We start from the raw sequence: 25373 nt of genomic DNA, 5'->3' as shown, positions 1-25373 counted from the left end.
AACCTGGTATCCTCTTCCCTTCTCGGGAACTTGAAGCAGTGCAGCGGCTGTGGCCCCAGGAGGCCAGGACTGTCTGGCACTGGGTAGAAGGGAGGGAGTGGACAGTCCGGATCCAAGCAGCGTGTGTCGCACTGCCCACTGACTCATGCCAGTGTGTGCCCACGTGCACGGCCGACGTCATGTGACCGGTTGCTAGACGCGGAGCGGGCCTAGCCTAGAAACCAGTCACTCGGGCGGGCGAGGAGCGGCAGACTACGCGCTGCATAGCCTCAGGCGGCTAATGGGAACGGCGTTCCCGTTGTGGAAATAGTACGGGAACGCCGTTCCCATGCGTTCCAGCAGGACTCGAGCCCTGTCTCTTGAGTAAATACACTTTATAATGCATACTAATAGTCTACTAGCTTTTCTTGCTGCAGCTTGGCACTGAATACTATTGCTGAGTCTGTGATCCACTAGAACCCTCAGATCCTTTTCCATCCTTGATTTCCCCCGAGGTGGTCCCCCTAGCGAGTAACATGCATGCATATTTTTACCTCCCAAGTGCATTACTACATCTGTCATATAGCTGCCTTCCCCTTGATTTTAATTGGGTCCTCTTGTAAAGTTGCTATATCCTGTTGTGAAGTTATTGCCCTGCTTAGCTTTGTATCATATTCATCAGCAACATTTTTTTTATTGAACTACTTATGTCTATATCATTTATAAACAAGTTAAACAGAATTTGGCCCAGGACGGAGCCCAGCTCACAACTGCATTCAGAAAATGTGCCATTTATTACCACCCACTGGACATGCTCTATAAATATATAAATATATATATATATATATATATATACCTCCCCAAACTAAAAAAATGTGAAGTGAGCGCTAAACCAAAATTATACAGCTGCTGGCAAAAGATAATATACCAAGTCCTTCAAATCAATAAACATACAAAATGTGCAGCGTTGTGATATGTGCAAAACAAATAAAAAATATTGTAAATAAAAATAGTCCTTCTGTATTATTAAAAAAAAAACACATCATCCAGTGATCCAACTTAGTAGGTGCAAAGATGTTCAGTCAATATAAGGATTGAAGGCATTATTGGCTACACAATTAAGTACAACAAACACGCATGAATCACACCAATTCTGTGGAGTCCTCAGGGAGGTCTGTGTGGCGGGGTCAGATGTAAGTATAAGGATTATCGAGTCTCCATTTTGTTATACTGTATTCCATTTTGTTATACTGTCTTCCATTTTAAACTTTGTATGACCAAGCTAGAGTTCTAACTACTAAGACATAGATGCTCGCTATTTGGAAAATATGCTGTTTTCTTAGAATGCCCTTGGCCGCGAGAGTTTGTACAGAGAAAGCCAGATATGCAGTTATCACACATTCCTATAACTGCGTCTGTGACATATAACGTCTGGGTCACAGGCTACCAACAGAATGTTGATGAATATTGTTGAATATTGCAGAATGTTGATGAATATTGTAGTCTCATTCTTATCTCGTGAAGGTTAATGACGTGCTTTGCCATGAAGACCTGATTTCTGCTTATTCTGCTTGTTCTGTCAATAAACCTGTTACTAGGAAAAGTTTGGTGTATAGCTACGAGGGGATCCCTGATTGGCTACTCCACAGGGTGCCACCCCAACTGTCTCAGCATATAACCTGTTGCATTCAAAACATTAAATGTAATCATTATTCACATACATCTCGTGTATGAGTCTTGGTTATCTCACCGGTGAACGGGACTCCCAGGTTCATACAGACCACGGCCTAGGTAAGATAGGAAGAGGGAAATCGAGCACCTAACAGAGCAAGCACCTACCTTTACAGCTGGTACCAGGAAGTGGGGTCATCGATCGGCAGGTGAGTGACTACTGATTTATTTACCTTATTGGTGAGGATCTTTTGGTGTCACTCATACTGCGGCGGTGACCGCCACGTGCGGGACCTTTATTGCTGCTGTGCCTCCGCGGTGGGCTAGGCTGGCCCATCGGGAGAAGTAGAGGGCTCGTACCTAAAAAGCGAGTCCGGCTAGGTTGGCCTGACTTAAAACTATTAAGTAAAATAGATTAAAGAGGAACATTACAGGGAAGGGAAGCAATAGATTGCGCCCTCCCCAAATAAGGTCGGATGTTTAAGGGACGCCCGAAGGGTAATTTGCTAAAATCAAACACAGTGCACATTTTATCTAGTCATGTAAAACGATTGTATGTGATTTAGTTGTTCATATTTTTCATTTTATCTAGTCATGTAAAACGATTGTATGTGATTTAGTTGTTCATGTTTTTTTTTCCAGGTTACGTAAGTATTTCAAACTTGCCTTTTCAATTGGTTTTTGTATTTTGCTGTTCTTTCAATGTCTTTACCTTGTGATCCAGATTGCTGTGAAATTGTTAACCCTTGCCCTCGCTGTACTGTTGGTTTATTGTTTCTTAAACAAATTGATATCCTGGTATTGATAGCCACTCGCCCAGGGGGATATTCCACTAGACTAGGAGAACGCCCTGTGTACCCCCAGGACGAAATTTCTCCCATTGTCCCGCTAGTCAGAATAAACCTGCACAGCCCAGTCAGTGAATCCCACCTCCTTGCTGAATCTTCCCTGGAAGAAGTTCAACAACAGGTGATTCGTGCCACTGGCTGCTATCACCTCTGCCCCCTTACCAAGCATCTCATAACACCCCCCCATAATGGGGAATACTGTAGGCAAAGACGGGACCCCTCATGAACAACCTACTCCCTATCAGTATGTGCAGACTATAGTGCCCGGTCCCAAGTGCAAGATATGGGAAGCCCCTCTAAAAATTTATAAAAAAAAGCATGCCAAAAATCATGCCCTCACAAAAGGAAAACCAATACCCTCGGCACCTATAACTACACCCCTGAATGCCCCAGAAATACCCCCTCCTTATGTCCTTGTCAAAACTGACGAGGGCGAGGTTGCCCAGGCCTTGGCCATCTACCCCAGCCTTGGGGTAGACATGGCTGCCGTATCCGCTGCACTGTACAACGCTCTGCAGCCACCCAGGGACAAGGCCGCCCTCTTGTCTTTCCTGGGAGCAATCGTCTATTGCCGGCAATGGATCCCTGACTGCTCATTTCATGACTCCATTCTGAGGAGGGCCACGCTCTCCACTGCGCCAAAAGTGGTGGAATGGACGGAGGAAATGTTACACTCATTTAACACCCTCCTCTCCTCCCTTGCCTCCGCCCCGGCCTTAGGACTAGTGGACTACAGGAAAACTTTTCATCTATATTGTGTAGTTAATGGATCTGCCTTTGCAGCAGTTCTTGCCCAAGAGCACGGTAATTCTTACCGACCAGTGGCTTTCCTTTCAAAGAAACTCCCACTTCAGGTCCAGGGCATGCCTGCTTGCCTCCAGAACATGGCCGCATGTGCCATGGCCATCCAAGAAGCCAACAAGTTGGTTCTGGGACACCCCCTAACTGTATACACCACCCACTCAGTCACTCACCTTATACAAAACCTCAATACACAACATATGACCACCCAAAGAGCCAGCGGGTATGAAATCATTCTTCTAAACACCTCCAATCTGACCATCAAACACACCTCTGACACCTCCCCCATCCTCAGGCTATTACATTCTCTGCTCAAACTCATGAATTATGGTGAACCATCCAAAATACATGACTGCACAAAAGTGTTGGACCAAGTCACCTCTCCACGAAAGGACTTAACAGACGTACCTCTGGCCGGTGCAGAGGAAGTTTTTGTGGACGGCAGTTGCTCGCGCCCTTCGGATTCCACTTTCCTGACAGGATACGCGGTAGTACAACTCCCAGATCTGGTTCTGGAGGCTAAGCCACTTCCGCCTTCCTCGGCACAGGTCGCGGAACTAGTGGCCCTCACCAGAGCATGCATCCTGTTCACAAATAGGGATGTCAATATTTACACTGATAGTCGATATGCCTTCGGCGTGGTTCACGATTTCGGGGTGATCTGGGCTAACAGGGGGTTTAGAACGGCTGATAACAAAATTATAGCCAATAAGGAGCATATCCTGGCCCTTTTCCAGGCTATACTACTGCCCAAACATTTGGCGATTATTAAAGTCAAGGCTCACACCACCACTGGTAGCTACATTGCCCGAGGCAACGCCCTTGCGGATAGATGCGCTCGAGCGGCGGCAAATTCCTCCACACATCCACCCGCCCCTACCACGATATTTTTCCAACAAGATTTTTCAGCGCCAGATTTCCCCTCAGTTGCAGCCCAAATCCAATCCATGGCCACAGACGCTGATGTCCTTTTCTGGGTCCAACAAGGATTTTCCAAAGACCAAAGAGGCCTTTGGACAAATGGAGGGGTCATTGGGATCCCCGAAGCCAGCTCGGCCATCATCCTTTCCTACCTGCATGGTCCCGGACACATAGGGTCCCAACCTTTGCAACAGCTGTATGAAAAAACCTTCTGCACAGTTAATCTAAAGAACCATGCAAAGACCCTAACAAAGTCATGCCTTACATGCGCTCAAAACAACACGCAGGGTAAGCGGCATGGTATACACGGCCAGTTGCCCCCACCCCTAGGCCCACTACAGGACCTACAAATAGACTTCACCCACATGCCCAAACAAAAGGGAAGCATCAAATGCCTGTGCGTTATTGTTGACAAATGGTCAGGATGGGTGGAGGCGGTCCCCTGCACTGGGGAAACAGCTAAAATAGCGGCAAGGGCTCTCCTTAATCATTGGGTATGTAGGTTTGGCATACCAGCCACCATTTGGTCAGACCAGGGCCCGGCTTTTACTTCAGATATGACACGAGAACTGGCGAGGTTCCTGGGAATACAGTGGAATGAACAGGAATATAAAGGACAAACTAAAAAAGGCCACAGGAGGAACGTTAAAAAACTGGATAGATTTCCTTCCAGGAATATTGTTCCAAATCAGAACCACCCCCCACTCTAGGACACGTTTGTCACCATTCGAAATCCTAATGGGTGTCCCAGCACAAACCCAACTAAAAGCATTAGATGCACAGACTGACATTAACCTATATTCTTTACAGGAAGAGTACGTGAAACATCTGGTAAGTACAATAGAAGAACACAATGAACAAGTTGCTGTCACCTTTTATCCTCTTCCAACAGAGCCTACTCACCCCTTCATCCCGGGGGATAAAGTGTTGATCAAGCAGCTTGCCCAACGGAAGCACGTGGGGCCCATCTACTCCGGTCCATGGAAGGTGGAGAAGGTTTCCAGGACTGCTGTCCTCACAGACTACACCCCTCAGTGGATCCATGCCAGCAGACTAAAAAAATGCCCCGAACCTCCACCGACTCCAGAACACCCCCAGAGGACACTTGCCCAAGACCAACAGGAGGACGCCACCACCAAAGGGACCCCGGAGACGAACCTACAGACCCTCCAGGAACAGTTCGGCAGAATCTCCCTGGACTTTCCCCCTCCTCCCACCAGCTCGGACTGAAGTCTTTGCAAAAAGAAAGAGACAGGGGCTTAGACAGGGCTCGAGTCCTGTGGGAACGCGTGGGAACGGCATCCCTGCACTTTTTTCACAGCAGGAACGCCGTTCCCTTTGCAGGACCAGAGCCGCCCGAGGCTCTAGCACAGCCTGTTAGCTGTGTTTTCTTCACAGAGCTGACATCGGAAGAGCAGCACAGCTATGCACGGAGGGCAGGGGCTGGTCCAGTTAACTGATTGGTTAATAGAACCGCTCTGCATTCTATCAACCAATCAGTTAACTGGGGCAGGTCCCGCCCTCTGTCCATCCCTTTGCTGCACTTCCGATGTCAGCTCTGTGCCTCTGATGCCATCTGCTGTGTCCTGTGTAAGGTAAGAAAGGGGGTGAGGACAGGAATGTGAAGAGGGGTTCTAGAAAGGGGATGAGGAAAGGAATGTGAAGGGGGGTTCTATAAAGGGGTGAGGACAGGAATGTGAATAAGGGTGCTATAAAGGGGCTGAGGACAGGTTTAAATTTTAAAACTGGCTACTTGGTCATCTTCTGTACTATGTCGCATTTGCAGTCTGGTCATTTTCTGTACTATGTCGCATTCGCAGTCTGGTCATCTTCTGTACTATGTCACATTCGCAGTCTGGTCATCTCCTCTAGTCGCATTCGCAGTCTGGTCATCTCCTGTAGTCGCATTCGCAATCTGGTCATCTTCTGTACTATGTCACATTCGCAGTCTGGTCATCTCCTGTACTGTCACATTCGCAGTCTGGTCATCTCCTGTACTGTCACATTCGCAGTCTGGTCATCTCCTGTACTGTCACATTCACAGTCTGGTCATCTCCTGTACTGTCACATTCGCAGTCTGGTCATCTCCTGTACTGTCGCGTTCGCAGTCTGGTCATCTCCTGTACTGTCGCGTTCGCAGTCTGGTCATCTCCTGTACTGTCGCATTCGCAGTCTGGTCATCTCCTGTACTGTCACATTCGCAGTCTGGTCATCTCCTGTACTATGTCGCGTTCGCAGTCTGGTCATCTCCTGTACTGTCGCATTCGCAGTCTGGTCATCTCCTGTACTATGTCGCGTTCGCAGTCTGGTCATCTCCTGTACTGTCGCATTCGCAGTCTGGTCATCTCCTGTACTATGTCGCATTCGCAGTCTGGTCATCTCCTGTACTATGTCGCGTTCGCAGTCTGGTCATCTCCTGTACTGTCGCATTCGCAGTCTGGTCATCTCCTGTACTGTCGCATTTGCAGTCTGGTCATCTCCTGTACTATGTCGCATTCGCAGTCTGGTCATCTCCTGTACTATGTCGCATTCGCAGTCTGGTCATCTCCTGTACTATGTCGCATTCGCAGTCTGGTCATCTCCTGTACTATGTCGCATTCGCAGTCTGGTCTTCTCCTGTAGTCGCATTCGCAGTCTGGTCTTCTCCTGTAGTCGCATTCGCAGTCTGGTCATCTCCTGTACTGTCGCATTCGCAGTCTGGTCATCTCCTGTACTGTCGCATTCGCAGTCTGGTCATCTCCTGTACTGTCGCATTCGCAGTCTGGTCATCTCCTGTACTATGTCACATTTACAGTCTGGTCATCTCCTGTACTATGTCACATTTACAGTCTGGTCATCTCCTGTGGTCGCATTTGCAGTCTGGTCATCTCTTGTAGCATGTCGCATTTGCAGTCACTGTATTTTATGTGAAATATATATATATATATATATATATATATATATATATATATATATATATATATATATATATATATATATATATATGCATATGAGCGTATAATTATTATTTTTTTGGTGGGGGAGTGGATCCTGGGTGGGAGTTCCCACACTTTTTTCCCCAGGACTTGACCCCTGGCCTTAGAAGATCAGTATGTACTACACACCATTTTGCTCTGGTCGATAGTATAGTCATGATGACATGTGTCATGACAGGGTCGTGTGGGTTTACAAGAAGCTCAAAAGGTACTGTGAACCGATCACTAGACAGAAGAGCATTAGTTCCAAGGCCCAGTAGTCATAATAATAATAACAACAAAGGTTTAGGAGTAATGGTAGCACGGAACGAACTACCCCCCCAGGACAGTAAAACGTTTTCTTTAGCCCCAACAATACCACATCATTTTTTATGGCAATACGCGTTTGGTCAAGTAATGGGAAAAGGGGCACCCTGTTGGGTGTGCTCCCACATGGGAACGGGTAGGAATCAAATTCCAGTAGTGGGAATCCCCCTCCTAGTAGAGGACCTGTTTAACGAGATGACACAAGACCATATGGCCAATATAACGACCAGACCCTCCCCCCTTATTTTCTCTGGTTTCACACAACCCCCATCCTTCTGTTTCCTAAATGGAGCTTGGAAAGAAAACGGGGAAATCCCTAATGGCCAATTCTGTAGAAACACACTAGTAAATCTTACCCTTAGAGACTTAGGGAAGTTTCTGCGGGATGGGACGTTTGACATCCAGGGGTTGAATACTTCCACCATTGGAGATAGTGACGAAAGGATAGGGAACATGTCTTTATATAACATAATGGACTGTGTACTATCATCAGAAACATTTGACGATACTGACCTAAAAGACTGGTTAGAGTCCTACCACATGAATGATACTTTACTAGAGTACAGTAGCACCGCGAGTTTAGGATATTGGTTATGCCTGGTTGGACTCAGGTCAGGCATATCCCAACCCCCTGATATAATACCAGCACCTCATCTGCCTCATGGATGGATGGTGTGTTGCGGTCTAATATGTCACACTACCATACCTTACCCTCTAGATTCCTCTACAGGTGGCTGGTGCACCATTGCCAGGATGGTACCATATATGGGTATAGCCTCTGACAATCAGTACATCAAAATGACCCCTGCCCATGGGCATTTAGAGTTCGGGAGGGCTAAGAGACAAGTAACATCATGGTGGGAAAAATTAGCCGCCTCCATTGGAAGCCCGGGAATGTGGAATGCCCTAGATAAAATAGATCTTTTTGCTGAAATAATCTCTGGGGTAGTGAATTCTACTTCCAGAGATGTTCTCTGCTAAACGAAGAAACTCGGAAGATCCGAACTGTGCAGGAACTGATAAAAATGAGGCAGGAACAACTTTTGGCCGCTATCACTGGGATTTGTAACCTCATGGCCAATTCGGAGATGTGTTGCACCTTCATACACAACTTCACCGTTCCTGTGGAAAGTCTGTCGGTACCCGATTATTACGATATTATCAAAAGTCATTCAGCCCAAAGACAGACCCTCCTACAGAAAGCAAAAAACTTGGGAGATGATTGGAACCTTTTCTCGGGTACAGGAGGGTGGTTTGGAGGTATTTGGGGGGGCATACTGGGATTTTTCAAGAAAATATTTCTCGTATTAGTGATGATAGTGTTGTTGATAGTAATGATCTATGTGATCGCCAAGTGCTGCTGCATAGCAGCCTCCAAGGTTTCCCATCTAAAAATAGCAACCAAGCCCAATGACGAAGAGAAAGCACTTATGGCTTTCTCTAAGGATATCTGGTATAAAGGATGATCATAACTTCGTGCCAAAGTTATGATCACAGGAGGGATTATAAGGATTATCGAGTCTCCATTTTGTCATACTGTATTCCATTTTGTTATACTGTCTTCCATTTTAAACTTTGTATGACCAAGCTAGAGTTCTAACTACTAAGACATAGATGCTCGCTATTTGGAAAATATGCTGCCGCGAGAGTTTGTACAGAGAAAGCCAGATATGCAGTTATCACACATTCCTATAACTGCGTCTGTGACATATAACGTCTGGGTAACAGGCTACCAACAGAATGTTGATGAATATTGTTGAATATTGCAGAATGTTGATGAATATTGTAGTCTCATTATTATCTCGTGATGGTTAATGACGTGCTTTGCCATGAAGACCTGATTTCTGCTTATTCTGCTTGTTCTGTCAATAAACCTGTTACTAGGAAAAGTTTGGTGTATAGCTACGAGGGGATCCCTGATTGGCTACTCCACAGGGTGCCACCCCAACTGTCTCAGCATATAACCTGTTGTATTCAAAACATTAAATGTAATCATTATTCACATACATCTCGTGTATGAGTCTTGGTTATCTCACCGGTGAACGGGACTCCCAGGTTCATACAGACCACGGCCTAGGCAAGATAGGAAGAGGGAAATCGAGCACCTAACAGAGCAAGCACCTACCTTTACAGTAAGTTTTTAGCGGCTAGTCATATTGATTTTACATGTATTTTATACCTGCTTTGTTTTTAGTTGCATATCCATTGTAATAAATACTGCACTATGAGGCATGTTTTTGTTTATTGCCTTTGGTATTTGGGGTCATGTGAATGGAGCTCTATTCTGTTAAAGTGAGAAAGATTGGGAAGAATTTCTGGTATGGAAGCCTGCAGATATTCCTAATTTCACCCTTTTGTCTTAAAAAGATCTTGTTATTTTCTCTTTTTTTGGTGAGTGCGCATTACATGGGGATGATAACCGGTGAAGGTTGATGATCGGTGTTTGCACTATTATTTTGTATGGGGTGATATACACTTGGGTGTAATTATTCATATTGTAACTATATTACACCAAAAAATGTTTTTACTTTGTTTCTGATACACTTGGAGTTTCAAAAATAAGGATAAAGGAGAGGACACACTTAATTATGTAGCCAATAATTCCGGTAAGCCTTCAATACTTATATTGGCTGAACATTCTTGCACCTACTAAGTTGGATCACTGGATGATCTGTTTTATAAAAAAAAACAAAAAAAAAAACGCAAAAAGGACTATTTTTGTTCACAATATATTTTCTTTTTTGCACATATCACAGCGCTGCACATATTGTATGTGCAGCGGTACCCCAGTTCATGAACACTTCTGTTTTAAAAGAACAACTCGGTTTGCAAACAGAAGAGTTCACAAACATTTGCTTCGATAAGCGAACTCCGCTTCGGTTCACGAACACGAGCTGCGGACATCTTCCCTTCTCTGACACAGTCATATTGAGAACTGCAGTGCAAGATGAGTCTTAGGCAAACCAGTCCATTCAGATAGGGGTTTCTGCCCCCTGACTACCACGAGGGTGGGCTCACTTGATTGGGAATCATGGAAAAACAGTTCACGTGAATTCTACAATTTTATCATGCCCTCAGATTATATTTTTCTGGATGCACAGTGCTGTTTTCTAGCCCCTAGATTAGTCATTTAAATTGGGGCTTGGGATTGTTTCAAATAAGGATTAAAGAGGAGCTATAGGTTTTTTGATGTACACATGAAAGAGGTCAGCTTAATATAAAAGACTGTATGTAATATATGTTTAAAATCCTTTTTCCTGACGCCTTCATGGCAGCACACACTGGGTTGTGACTCCGTCCACACAACCTGACAGGATTGGGTTAACTATAAATTTGAAGAGAAGACACCCCGCTGCATTCTTTTTTTATCCTCACCTGACAGGTTGGATGAACAGGTTTCTCCTATTTGACAGATGAATAAACCTCTTACCGCAATCGCACCAGCAGGTTCAAGCCTCTCCTGTTTGGAAGTCCCTCCTGTACAGTCTCAAAAGGAGTTTCTATGGAGGGAACCCCCGTTCTGGTTGTCTCAGGGGGCGACTGGATTTTGGCATTTAATAAGCTTTAAAGAAGCTTTTCCTTTTACAGTGCACTCCCCTATTTATTCCTCCTTTTTTTTTTTTTACATATTTTCCCTTTTTAAGTATTTTTCTTACTTTGTTTCCTGGTCTGCTGGCCCTTGCTGTGCTGTCATGGCTACCGTTAGTTTTCTTACCGCTTTGTGCATGTTTAGAGCCAGGTATATGCTAGCTTACATTGTGCCCTTATCCAAGATGGCGCCGGAACACTCGGGGCACTTCTGCGCATGCGCCAGAGCATCATCTGGCCGCCACAATGGTGCCATTTTTAAGAGTTTTTTTTTTCTGTTTTGCTTTTGCTGCTAAGAAGCTGATCTGTTCCTGCATCCCACAACTAGGAAAAAATATATAAATAAATATTTAATAATGTGTAAAAAAATTAAAAATTAAAAAAATATTATATATAGCTAAATGCTGCATTTTCTTGGCAGCCCTACCAGATCAAGAACCGCAAGTTCCAGGCATGGGAGAAGATTAAGCCATACTTCAAGCAGGAGGTCCCGCAGGAGCTGCTCAAGATCTCCATCTCGTCGAAGACATAGCCACTCACGGCACAGCTATTCACGCCACAGTCGCTCCCGTCATAGTCTGTCAAATTGCAGGTGGTCTCCTTCCTCGCACCGCCAGAGCCGCCACACCCGACCTGCAGGCAACGCTTCCTGGGTATGCAGCGCTCCGGCACTGCCAAATAAACTTGCCTACCACTATTGCTTCAATGAAGCTACCAAGGAGAAGGAAGCAGATGCAAGGATGGCTACAGATCTCATAAGAAAATCAGTACAGGAGTCCATTTTGGAAACGGCACCAACAATAGATAGAGCAGCTCCTAGTACATCTTCAGCAGAACCCCATCACACGAATCAAAAGTAAAGTCTTTGATTAACGTTCCCATCGTCGATTCCTCCTTAATGCATCTCGCCCACCACATCACACTACCAATCGAGGATGTTGTCTCCTTTCAGGACATGCTCGATTGGAAAATGGACCTGGAGTTGCAGAAGGCATATTCCACGGCCGGGTGTGCCTGTAGGCCAGCAATTACCACAGCAGCAGTGGCTAAGGCCATCTCAGGATGGGCAACTAACATAAAAAAAGATCTACAAGATGGCATTGAAATGGAAAAAATTATTTCCTCTCTTCAAGGCCGATACAGCATCCAAAACAAACTGGTGCAGAATTCCGTACGATGGCTCAAATCTATTTGGTGTCAAATTATACTCCACCATCTCCAAGGTAACAGGAGGGAAGTCAGGTCTGATTCCCTCTGATATAAGACCCAAGGCTCGGAAAGGGCCATCTTACAGATGTAATCTTCCGGATAAGTACAGAGAATCTAGATCCTACCGTCCTGGTAGGGAATTTAGAAGAGACTGGAAGAACACAAAACCTTCTTTCCTGAGGATGCAAAAATCCAAGGCTACACCGGCAGAGGAGCAGCAGAAATAATTTTGAAAATTCGCCCGCCCACCCAACAATTCCCAGGAAATCACTTCCAGCCAATCATATTGCCATCCTCACTATCCAAGAGTATCTAATAAGATACGTAGCAGATTTGAAACAGAAGGGGGCTATTCTGGAGGTCTTATCATGTCAGAAGGGGAGAGGATTCTACTCCCCTTTGTTTCTGGTGAAGAAAAAGACAAGAGAATTACGGCCTGTGTTAGATCTCAAAAAAAACTCAACAAAGGCATCAAAGTGGAGGCTTTCAAAATGGAAAGTCTCCAGTCCATACTCCTGGCAATAAATCTGGGCGACTGGATGCTATCAATAGATTTATTGGACGCCTATCTTCAAATCCCAATTCATCCGGCTTGTCAAAAGTTTCTTCGGTTCGCCATCAATCGATGTCATTTCCAATTTCAGTGCCTCCCATTCGGCCTCTCCTCGGCCCCCAGCACATTCACCAAGGTTCTGTTACCATTGGTGGCATTCCTCAGAGAAAAGGGATTTGCGAATCCACCATTACCTAGACGATATCCTACTTTTAGCAGAAAGTCGGGAGACGCTGATCCAACACAAGGAAATTCTCCTTACAACTTTTCCGAATTTTGGTTGGTTAATCAATTGGAAGAAAAGCAGTCTGCAACTCACTCAAAATATGGTATTTCTGGGAGCAGATTTTAACACCAAATCAAACAGGGTACAGCTCTCACAAGAGAAGGTTCAGCCTTTAATACAGAAAATGCGGAAGCTATTATCAACAAATCATCTACCAGCCAGAGACTGTCTGAGTATACGGGGGTCTATGTCCACAACCATACCCATGGTGCAATGGTCACAATGGCACATGAGAGTCCTGCATAACTGATTTCTCAAGCATTTGGATGGAGTATCGATGCATCAGACCATTCTCATCTCCAGATCAGTGAAGCAATCAATATGGTGGTGGACACGCCCAAGCAATCTTGGGAAATGCAGACCGATAGTCCCTCTGGACCCTGAAGTAGTCCCCTCGGATGCCTGCCAGAGCGGCTGGGGAGCCCACTTTCAAGATCAGGCAGCCCAGGGCTGATGGTATTTCCAGGCACAAGGTGTGGTCTTGAACATACTGGAACTCAGGGCGGCTTTCCACCCTTTAAGGGCATTCACACCGCTCCTAAGGGGAAAGAATGTGCTTATCCAGATGGACAACAGAGTGGCAGTGTCCTATATTCAGAAGCAAGGATGTACCAGGAGTGTCACGCTGATGGAGGAAGTCCATCCCATCCTGGAATGGGCTCAAATACACCTAGCAGACTTGAGGGCAGTGTATGTCCCAGCAGCACAGAACATGTTAGCCAACTACCTGAGTTGAGAGACACTATCATACGAGTGGTCCTTGAGCCCTTGGGCCTTCTCTCTCTCCTTACAGAAGCCTTGGGAATGCTGGAAACAGACTTAGCAGCCACACTGATGAATACCAAGTGTCGCAGGTTACTATCAAGAGGTTCGTTTCCATCAGCCAAGGGGGTGGACTGTCTGATCCACCCATGGGATTTTAGGTTGGGGTACATATTCCCTCCTACTCTGTTAATTGCGAGATTCTTGTCCAGGCTCCGGAGGTCCACAGTGACAGTAATCGCAGTCATTCCACTTTGGCCGAGAAGACCATGGTTTACGACCCTTTTACAGCTCAACCTTCAACCTCCAATTCCTCTTCCGATAACCCCGGATCTCCTATGCCAAGGACAGTTCTTACATCCAGCACCAGAGAAGTTGCATCTGATGGCCTGGAGGTTGAGCGGGCTAGACTAAGGGCACAATGCTTTTCTCAGGAAGTTATATCAACCCTAATGCAAGCCAGGAAAAACACTACTAAACACCATCTATACAAGGATTTGGGAAAAATTTGGCTCCAACAGAAAGAATGGAATCCCTTTACTCCGGAACCTTCTCAAATTCTAGAGTTCCTTCAATCAGGGGTTAACAGGGTCTAAGCTCAAGTACCCTTAAGGTACAAATATCTGCTTTGTCTGTTAAGACAGGTACTAGGTGGGCATTTCACCCTCTGATAATACAATTCCTGAGAGCCTGTCTAAAGTTTAAACCTCCCAGGAAACCAATTTTCCCATCATGGGATCTGTCAGTAGTCCTCCATGCTTTCTCCATTCCTCCGTTTATTCCATTGGAATCAGTTTCACTATGGGACTTGACTTTGAAGCTTTCCTTCCTCATTGCAATAACATCAGCAAAGAGTATCAGAGATCCAAGCACTAATGGTTTTGGAACCCTACTTAGTTTTTTCCTTGATAGAGTGGTTCTAAGACCTTTAGATCACTTCATACCAAAAGTAGCAGCTTATTTCCATTACAACCAAGACATCATCCTTCCATCCTTCACTGATGATCAGGGTGAACCTCATCCGCTGGATGTCAAGACTACCATCATTAACTACTTAGCAGCTACCACCTCCTTTAGAAGGACTGATTCTCTCATGGTCATTCCCCATGGGACCAGACGTGGGCAAGTGGCCTCCTCACACTATTGCATCCTGGTTAGTGAGAGCCATTAAGAAGGCGTATTCACACTCCGCATCTGACGGTTCCTGAAGACATCAGGGCTCATTCGACTAGGGCAGTGGCTACCTCCTGGGCAGCGTATTACAGGGCAGCAATATGGTCTTCCAAACATACTTTCATTTCCCACTACAGAGTGGATTCTGCTCACTTGTCCATGGCAGACTTGGGTAGATCCGTTGTTGGACCCAATTCTTCCGCATTATAAGGAATAAATATTATTTTTCTTGCACCCACCCAACTGGTGAGTTATTTCCCAGTGTGTGCTGCTATGAAGGCATCAGGAAAACTGAAAATTGTATACTCACCTTTCCGTAATTTTCCTTTCCTGACACATCTTCAGGGCAGCACACAGTTGCCCATCCCGTTTTTTGTGATATTTACATAGAATTCAGTGGGGTGTCTCCCCTTCAAATTTATAGTTAAACCAATCCTGTCAGGTTGTGGGGGTGGAGTTACAACCAGGGCCGTCTTTAATTTTTATTGGACCCTGGGCAAAACTTTTCTTGGGGGCCCCCCATTGCAGTTTTTCTCTCCACCTGCTCTGAGACATACAATAAATAGCAGCTAGACTCAAAATCCGTTTACTGAATCAGATCAGGCAGCTATTGCAATTGGTTGCCAGAGGTTACAGTGTATTATTACCGCTCACTGACTGGTTGCTAGAGGCCACAGCACACAATATAGATCCATGGTTAGCTGCTAGAGGTTACAGCACATTATTTCTCCTTGATTGGTTGCTAGAGATTACTGTGGATAGGACCTCAGGGGGGCATGAAATACATATAAATAATGCCGGCCACCGCTATTTACATATGAATGCCGTCACTATTTACATATGAATGCGGGTAATTTACATGTAAACACAGGGTCTGCAGTGGAGTCATCTGTACACAAAAATAGGGCAGAGCTTGGCAGCATTAGTAGCAGCACTTCATACTGAGATATTCATGGCAGGGCCCAGGGCAGCTGCCCCTTTTGCCCTGCCTCAAAAATGGCCCTGGTCACAACCCAGTGTGTGCTGCCATGAAGATGCGTCAGGAAAGGAAAATTTACGGAAAGGTGAATATACAATTTTCAATATATATGCTATATTTCCCCTCTGTTTAGACTGTGATCCCTTTAAGGGGAAATAAATGGTTAACTCACCTGTCAGAAGTGTTTAAAAAAAAAAAAGACAAGAAGTTGTAGGTGGGTGTGGAGGAGTATAGAGTAGACCAGGAATCTTCAAACTACGGCTCTCCAGCTGTTGTGGAACTACACATGCCATGAGGCATTGTAAAACTCTGACATTCACAGATAGGGATGAGCCAAACACGCCCCGGTTCGGTTCGCACCAGAACTTTCAAACGGACCCCAAATTCGTACGAACGTTAGAACCCCATTGAAGTCTATGGGACTTGAACGTTCAAAATTAAAAGTGCTAATTTTAACGGCTAATATGCAAGATGCTGTCCTAAAAAGGGTTTGGGAACCTGGCTCCTGCCCCAGGGGACATGGGTCAATGCCTAAAATGTTTTTAAAAATGGGCGTTTTGGCGGCAGCACTGATTTTAATGACGATTAAAGTGAAAAAAAAGGGAAATATTCCTTTAAATATCGTGCCTGGGGGGTGTCTATAGTATGCCTGTGAAGTGCCACGTGTTTCCCGTGTTTAGAACAGTCCCTGCACAAAATGACATTTAACGGAAATAACGTCATTTCAAACTGCTTGCGGTTTTAATGTTATATCTGGTTCCTGCAATATGGTTGAAAATCATAGAGAAAAATGGCATGGGTAGCCCTCCCTGCCCATTACCAGTCCCTTTGGGTCTTGTACGGATATTAACCAGTTGCCGACCGCCGCACGCCGATGTACGTCGGTAGAATGGCACGGGCAGGCATAAGGGCTTACATGTACGTCCCTTGCCTCCCGCGGGTCGGGGGCCCGATCGGGCCCCCGCCCGGTGCCTGCGGCGGTCGGTATTCGTTCGGGAGCGATCCCGGACGAGGGGACGCCCATTCATTCATGGCCACCCCCTCGCGATCGCTCCCGACGAATGAAAATGCTCGGTGACATCACTTCCTCTCCTGTAATGTAAACACAGGAGAGGAAGTGAAGTAATCTCTCCTCGTGTCGGTCTTTTTCGTTCCGGCACGGAGGAGAGAGGATCGGTAAGTTGCACCCAACACTACACTTACAGTAGAACACGCCAGGCACACTTTTCACCCCCCTGATCACCCCCAATCACCCCCCAATCACCCCTGCCCCCCCCAGTCACAGTGACACCAAGTGCATTTTTTTTTTTATTTATTTTTTTTTTTTTTTTGCATTGGTGTCATTTGTGACTGTAATAACTGTTAGGGCAGTTAGGGCTAGCCCCCTTTAGCTCTAGGGTGCCCCCTAACCCCCCCCAATAAAGGTTTAACCCCGTGATCACCCCCCGTCACCAGTGTCACTAATAAGCGATTTTTTTCTGATCGCTGTATTAGTGTCACAGGTGACCCTAGATAGGCAGGTAAGTATTTGGGTTCGCCGCAGCTTTTTATAGCGTCAGGGACCCCCATATACTACCGCATAGCCCCCTGATTGCCCCCCAGTTAACCCTTTCACCAGTGATCACCATATAACTGTTACAGGTGACGCTGGTTGGTTAGTTTTTTTTTTTTTGTTTCAGGGCACCCGCCATTTATTACCTAATAAAGGTTTAACCCCCTGATCACCCGGCGGGTGATATAAGTTTTTTAGGGTCAGATAAGGCCTGCGTCGCCCCAGCGTCAGGTTAGTGCCAGTACCGCTAACACCCACGCGCAAAGCATACACCTCCCTTAGTAATATAGTATCTGATCAGATATATATTAGCGTTGCCAGCATTTTAGGTTTCCCAAAACGCATTGTTAGTGGGATCAGCCCAGATACCCGCTAGCACCTGCGTTTAGCCCCTCCGCCAAGCCCAGCCCAGCCCACCCAAGTGCAGTATCGATCGATCACTGTCACTTACAAAACACAACACACATAACTGCAGCGTTCGCAGAGTCAGGCTTGATCCCTGTGATCGCTAACAGTTTTTTTTGTAGCGTTTTGAAACAGTCGCTGACAGGCTAGGTGCTTTTTTACCTGTGAGTCTCACTAGTGTACCCCTAAATTTAGAGCCCAAAATGGCAAAGCGAAGGTACACTAGTGATGAGGCCTACACGTTTCTAAGCATGACAGATAGTGAAGAGGACGTCACTCATCTGTCAGATTCAGGCTCAGAATACGATCCTGTAGAGGACAGCGGCTCCATGACAGATAGCTCTGACGACGGAGATGAGGCCGCTGCTAAGAACAGGTGTGCCCAATCCCGTATGTATTCTGTTGTTGAGGTGCAGGAACCGCAGGTCACTCGTATGGAGCAGAGACGTACTAGAGCCGCTCATCCTTCTGGTGAACTGGCAAGCACCAGCGGCCTAGTACACCCTGGACCTACATCCAGCACTGCAGTAACACGTGGTGACGTGGCGAGTCCCATAAGTGCAGTTCAAGCTGGCGAGGTGGCAAGCACAAGTAGTGTCCCGCTGCCACCAAGAAGACAAAGACAGGCTCGTCGTACCCATAGTGCCCTTCCTGCAGAATTCGCCAATCCTATTTGGGTGCCCACCACTTCTGCAGAACCCGTACTTCCCCCATTCACTGGCCAACCTGGCATTAACGTGGAAACAGTTGATTTTACGACACTTGACTTTTACTCACTGTTTTTCACCGAAGATCTCTTTAGATCTATTGTGGACCAAACCAATTTGTACGCTGCTCAACACATCGCCACTATTCCCCAGTCCGCCCTTGCCAGACAATGGAAACCAGTTACGGTTTCCGAATTTAAAATCTTTCTGGGCCTCTCCCTCAACATGGGCATAACCAAAAAGAGTGAGTTGCGGTCATATTGGTCCATTGAATCAAATTAACCATATGCGCGTGTTCTCTGCTTCCATGTCCAGGGCACGATACGAGATGATTTTGCGGTTCATGCACTTCAGCGACAATGAACTCTGTCGTCCTCGTGGAGACCCTGAGTACGATCGGCTCTACAAAATTCGGCCCCTCATAAACCACTTCAACCAACGTTTTGCAGCCTTGTTTACTCCCGATCAAGTTGTCTGCGTTGATGAGTCCCTGATTAAATTTTCTGGTCGCTTGTCATTCAAACAATACGTCCCCAACAAGCGTTCCAGATACGGGGTCAAGATGTATAAGCTCTGTGACAGGGCCACAGGCTATACACGTAGTTTCATGGTTTATGAGGGAAGAGATAGTCACGTAGAGCCGGAGAACTGCCCTGACTACATAGGAAGCGCTGGCAAGATAGTGTGGGACTTGGTGTCACCCTTATTCGGAAAGGGGTACCACTTGTACGTGGACAATTATTACACAAGCGTGCCACTGTTTAGTCACTTGTTTGATCATCAGATTGGAGCATGTGGCACCGTGCGACCTAATCGCCGGGGCTTTCCCCAGCGGCTTGTAGAGTCCCGTCTTAGGCTGGGGGAGAGAGCCTGCTTGCGCAGTAATAATTTGCTCGCTATGAAGTGGAGGGATAATAAGAATGTTTTCGTTCTTACCTCCCTTCATGCAGACACGACGGTCCAAATTTCTACGGCGACTGGTATTGTGGAGAAACCCCTCTGTGTCCACAAATATAACCTTAACATGGGAGGGGTGGACCTCAATGACCAGTTGTTGGCGCCGTATCTAGTTGCCCGTAAGTCCAGACGCTGGTACAAAAAAGTGTCTGTTTATTTATTCCAATTGGCTATACTGAATGCTTATGTACTACACAAAGCTTCAGGACGGACTGGATCCTTCCTCAAATTCCAGGAGGATATCGTCAGAGCCCTTCTGTATCCAGGCGGTGCTCCACCTCACCTTCCCCTACCAGATGCAGTAAGCCGGCTGCATGAGAGGCATTATTCTTATGTCCTCCCGAGTACCCCTACCCAACGAGCCCCCCAAAGAAAATGTCGTGTCTGCAGAAAGCGCGGATTTAGGCGTGACACCCGTTCTTATTGTCCCCGCTGTCCTGGCAATCCTGGTCTTTGTCAGGGTGAGTGTTTTGAACGCTACCATGAACTAGTTGAGTATTAGCGTAGGGTACAGCATTGCACAAGCTAGGCACACGTTCACAGGGTCTCCCAAGATGCCATCACATTTTGAGAGACCCAAACCGCTGGAACCATTACAAGTGTTAAAGTTACATAAAAAAGTGTTAAAAAAAAAAAAAAAAAGTAAAAAAACCAAAAAAAACAAAAAAAATATAAAATAAAAAAAACAAAAATAGTTGTCGTTTTATTGTTCTCTCTCTCTCTCTATTCTCTCTCTATTGTTCTGCTCCTTTGTACTGTATTCTATTCTGCAATGTTTTATTGTTAACCATTTTTTGTTTTCAGGTACGCCATTCAGCTGTAGCGTGGATTTATTTATCTTGACAGCAACAGCGTTTGCTCCCACGATACGTAAAGCCACGACTCCAGCGCTGTCGGAGGTGATTTCACCACCACAGTTAAAAAAGAGCATATATGCCGAAGCATGGGGGCATAAGGGGTGGAGGAGCGATTTTGCTCCTAATGCCACGTACATACAGTCAAAATTCCGACGGAGGGCTTGCCCGTGGAAAAGTTTGAATGTATGTACGCGGCATAACTTTTTTGCGGGAGGATGCCCCCATGCTTCGGCATATATATATTTTAGGCACAGATTGTGTTAAATGTGTTATTTTTTGCGATTTTTTTTGTATTTGCTTTGCAGGTATGGTAAGTCCTACTGTTATACTGTAATGTTACTTTGTTTTATTGTTAACCATCATTTGCTTAGCAGGTACGCCATTCTGCTGCAGAGCGGATTTATTTATCTTGACAGCAACAGCGTTTGCTCCCATGATACATAAAGCCGCGACTCCAGCACTGTCGGGGGTGATTTCACCACCACAGTTAAAAAAGAGCATATATGCCGAAGCATGGGGGCATAAGGGGTGGAGGAGCGATCTGCTCCTACCTTTTGCGGGAGGATGCCCCCATGCTTCGGCATATATAAATGGTGCATGTATGCCCACCATTAGAAAGTGGGTGGATGAAGGGTGGTATCTAATGGTGGGCATACCCACCGATCAATATTTTTTTTTCGTTCAGCCCACAGGCTGCATGAAAAAAAAAATACAATATATGCCCAACCAGTTCCAGCAACATACTGGTATGTTGCGGGACTTTGAGTGCTTATACCAGAATGATGCCTGCAGGTTTAGGTATCATCTTGGTATCATTCTTTTCAGCCAGCGGTCGGCTTTTATGTAAAAGCAATCCTAGCGGCTAATTAGCCTCTAGACTACTTTTACAAGCAGTGGGAGGGAATGTCCCCCCCCCGCACCATCTTCCATGGTTTTCTCAGGCTCTCCTGTCCCAACAGGGAACCTGAGAATGCAGCCGGTGGTTCCGCCAGCTGACCATAGAGCTGATCAGAGACCAGAATGGCTCCAATCATCTCTATGGCCTAAGACACCGGAAGCTACGAGCATTTCATGACTTAGATTTTGCGGGATGTAAACAGCGCCATTGGGAAATTGGGAAAGCATTTTATCACACCGATCTTGGTGTGGTCAGATGCTTTGAGGACAGAGGAGAGATCTAGGGTCTGATAGACCCTAATTTTTTTTAAAAAGAGTACCTGTCACTACCTATTGCAATCATAGGGGATATTTACATTCCCTGAGATAACAATAAAAATCATAAAAAAATATATATAAATGAAAGGAACAGTTTAAAAAAAAAATAAAAAAGCAAAAAAAAAAAAAAAAAAAAAAAACACCCCTGTCCCCCCCTGCTAAGGCGCAACGCGGAACACAAGCATTGGTCTGGTGGCATATGTAAACGGCAATTGCACCATGCATGTGAGGTATCACCACGAAGGTCAGATCGAGGGTACTAATTTTAGCAGTAGACCTCCTCCGTAAATCTAAAGTGGTCACCTGTAAAGGCATTTAAAGGCTTTTAAAAATGTACATAGTTTGTCGCCGCTGCACGTTTCTGCGCAATTTTAAAGCATGTCGTGTTTGGTATCCATGTACTCGGCCTAAGATCATATTTTTTATTTCATCAAACATTTGGGCAATATAGTGATTTTTAGTGCATTAAAATAAAAAAAAGTGTGTTTTTTCCCCAAAAAATGCATTTGAAAAATCGCTGCGCAAATACCGTGTGAAAAAAAAAAATGAAACACCCACCATTTTAATCGGTAGGGCTTTTGCTTTAAAAAAACACTTCATGTTTGGGGGTTCAAAGTAATTTTCTTGCAAAAAAAAAAATTTTTTCATGTAAACAAAAAGTGTCAGAAAGGGCTTTTTCTTCAAGTGGTTAGAAGAGTGGGTGATGTGTGACATAAGCTTCTAAATGTTGTGCATAAAATGCCAGGACAGTTCAAAACCCCCCCCAAATGACCCCATTTTAGAAAGTAGACACCCCAAGCTATTTGCTGAGAGGCAGGTCGAGTCCATGGAATATTTTATATTTTGACAAAAGTTGTGGAAAAAATACATTATTATTATTTTTTTTTTTTTTTTTGCACAAAGTTGTCATTAAATGATATATTGCTCAAACATGCCATGGTTATATGTAAAATTACACCCCAAAATACATTCTGTTGCTTCTCCTGAGTACGGGGATACCACAAGTGTGAGACCTTTTGGGAGCCTAACCGCGTACGGTACCCCAAAATCCAAGCACCACCTTCAGGATTTCTAAGGGTGTAAATTTTAGATTTCATTCCTCACTGCCTATCACAGTTTCGGAGGCCATGGAATGCCCAGATAGCACAAAATCCCCCCAAGTGACCCCATTTTGGAAAGGAGACACCCCAAGCTATTTGCCGAGAGGTATGGTTAGTATTTTGCAGACCTTCATTTTTGTCACAAAGTTTTGAAAATTGAAAAAAAGAAAAAAAATATACATTATTTTTTTTTTTCTTCATTTTCAAAAACAAATGAGAGCTGCAAAATACTCACCATGCCTCTCGGCAAATAGCTTGGGGTGTCTACTTTCCAAAATGGGGTCATTTTGGGGGGTTTTGTGCTATTTTGGCATTTTATGGCCTTCAAAACTGTGATAGGTAGTGAGGTGTAAAATCAAAGATTTACACCCTTAGAAATCCTGAAGGCGGTTCTTGGTTTCGGGGCCCCGTACGCGACTAGGCTCCCAAAAAGTCCCACACATGTGGTATCCCCGTACTCAGGAGAAGCAGCAGAATTTATTTTGGGGTGTCATTTCACATATGTCCCTGGCATGTGTGAGCAATATATCATTTAGTGACAACTTTGTGAAAAAAAAATAAAAAAAAATAAAAGTTTGTAATTTTCCCGCAACTTGTGGCAAAATATAAAATATTCCATGGACTCAACATGCCTCTCAGCAAATAGCTTGGGGTGTCTACTTTCTAAAATGGGGTCATTTGTGGGGGTTTTGTGCCATCTTGGCATTTTATGGCCTTCGAAACTGTAATAGGTAGTGAGGCGTGAAATCAAAGATTTACGCCCTTAGAAAGCCTGAAGGCGGTTCTTGGCTTTCGGGGCCCCGTACGCACCTAGGCTCCCAAAAAATCCCACACATGTGGTATCCTTGTACTCAGGAGAAGCAGCAGAATTTATTTTGGGGTGTCATTTTACATATGCCCATGGCATGCGTGAGCAATATATCATTTAGTGACAACTTTGTTAAAAAAAAAATAAAAAAAAAAAAAGTTTGTAATTTTCCCGCAACTTGCGGCAAAATATAAAATATTCCATGGACTCAACATGCCTCTCAGCAAATAGCTTGGGGTGTCTACTTTCTAAAATGGGGTCATTTGTGGGGGTTTTGTGCCATCTTGGCATTTTATGGCCTTCAAAACTGTAATAGGTAGTGAGGCGTGAAATCAAAGATTTACGCCCTTAGAAAGCCTGAAGGCGGTTCTTGGCTTTTGGGGCCCCGTACGCAGCTAGGCTCCCTAAAAGTCCCACATATGTGGTATCCCCGTACTCAGGAGAAGCAGCAGAATTTATTTTGGGGTGTCATTTCACATATGCCCATGGCATGCGTGAGCAATATATCATTTAGTGACAACTTTGTGAAAAAAAAAAAAAAAGTTTGTAACTTTCCCGCAACTTGCGGCAAAATATAAAATATTCCATGGACTCAACATGCCTCTCAGCAAATAGCTTGGGGTGTCTACTTTCTAAAATGGGGTCATTTGTGGGGGTTTTGTGCCATCTTGGCATTTTATGGCCTTCAAAACTGTAATAGGTAGTGAGGCGTGAAATTAAAAATGTATGCCCTTAGAAAGCCTGAAGGCGGTGCTTGGTTTTCGGGGCCCCGTACGCGGCTAGGCTCCCAAAAAATCCCACACATGTGGTATCCCCGTACTCAGGAGAAGCAGCAGAATTTATTTTGGGGTGTAATTTCACATATGCCCATAGCATGTGTGAGCAATATATCATTTAGTGACAACTTTGTGAAAAACTTATAAAGTTTGTCATTTTCCCGCAACTTGTGGCAAAATATAAAATATTCCATGGACTCAACATGCCTCTCAGCAAATAGCTTGGGGTGTCTACTTTCTAAAATGGGGTCATTTGTGGGGGTTTTGTGCCATCTTGGCATTTTATGGCCTTCAAAACTGTGATAGGTAGTGAGGAGTAAAATGACATATGTATGCCCTTAGAAATCCTGAAGGCGGTGCTTGGCTTTCGGGGCCCCGTACGCGGCTAGGCTTCCAAAAAGTCGACCACATGTGGTATCCCCGTACTCAGGAGAAGCAGCAGAATGTATTTTGGGGTACAATTCCACATATAACCATGGCATGTGTGAGCAATATATCATTTAGTGACAACTTTGTGTAAAAAAAAAAAAAAATTTTTTTTTGTCATTATTCAATCGCTTGCGGCAAAAAAATAAAATATTCAATGGGCTCAACATGCCTCTTATCAATTTCCTTAGGGTGTCTACTTTCCAAAATGGGGTCATTTGGGGGGGGTTTTGTACTGCCCTGCCATTTTATCACCTCAAGAAATGAGATAGGCAGTCATAAAATAAAAGCTGCGTAAATTCCAGAAAATGTACCTTAGTTTGTAGATGTGACAACTTTTGCGCAAACCAATAAATATACAATTATTGACTTTTTTTTACCAAAGACATGTGGCTGAATACATTTTGGCCTAAATGTATGACTAAAATTGAGTTTATTGGATTTTTCTAATAACAAAAAGTAGAAAATATCATTTTTTTTCAAAATTTGCGGTCTTTTTACGTTTATATCGCAAAAAAT

This window comes from Lithobates pipiens, unplaced genomic scaffold (assembly GCF_037356315.1).
Source record: "Lithobates pipiens isolate NorthernLeopardFrog02 unplaced genomic scaffold, aLitPip1_a1.2 Scaffold_19, whole genome shotgun sequence".
NCBI lineage: Eukaryota > Metazoa > Chordata > Amphibia > Anura > Ranidae > Lithobates > Lithobates pipiens.
Note: the sequence above shows the minus strand (reverse complement) of the source record.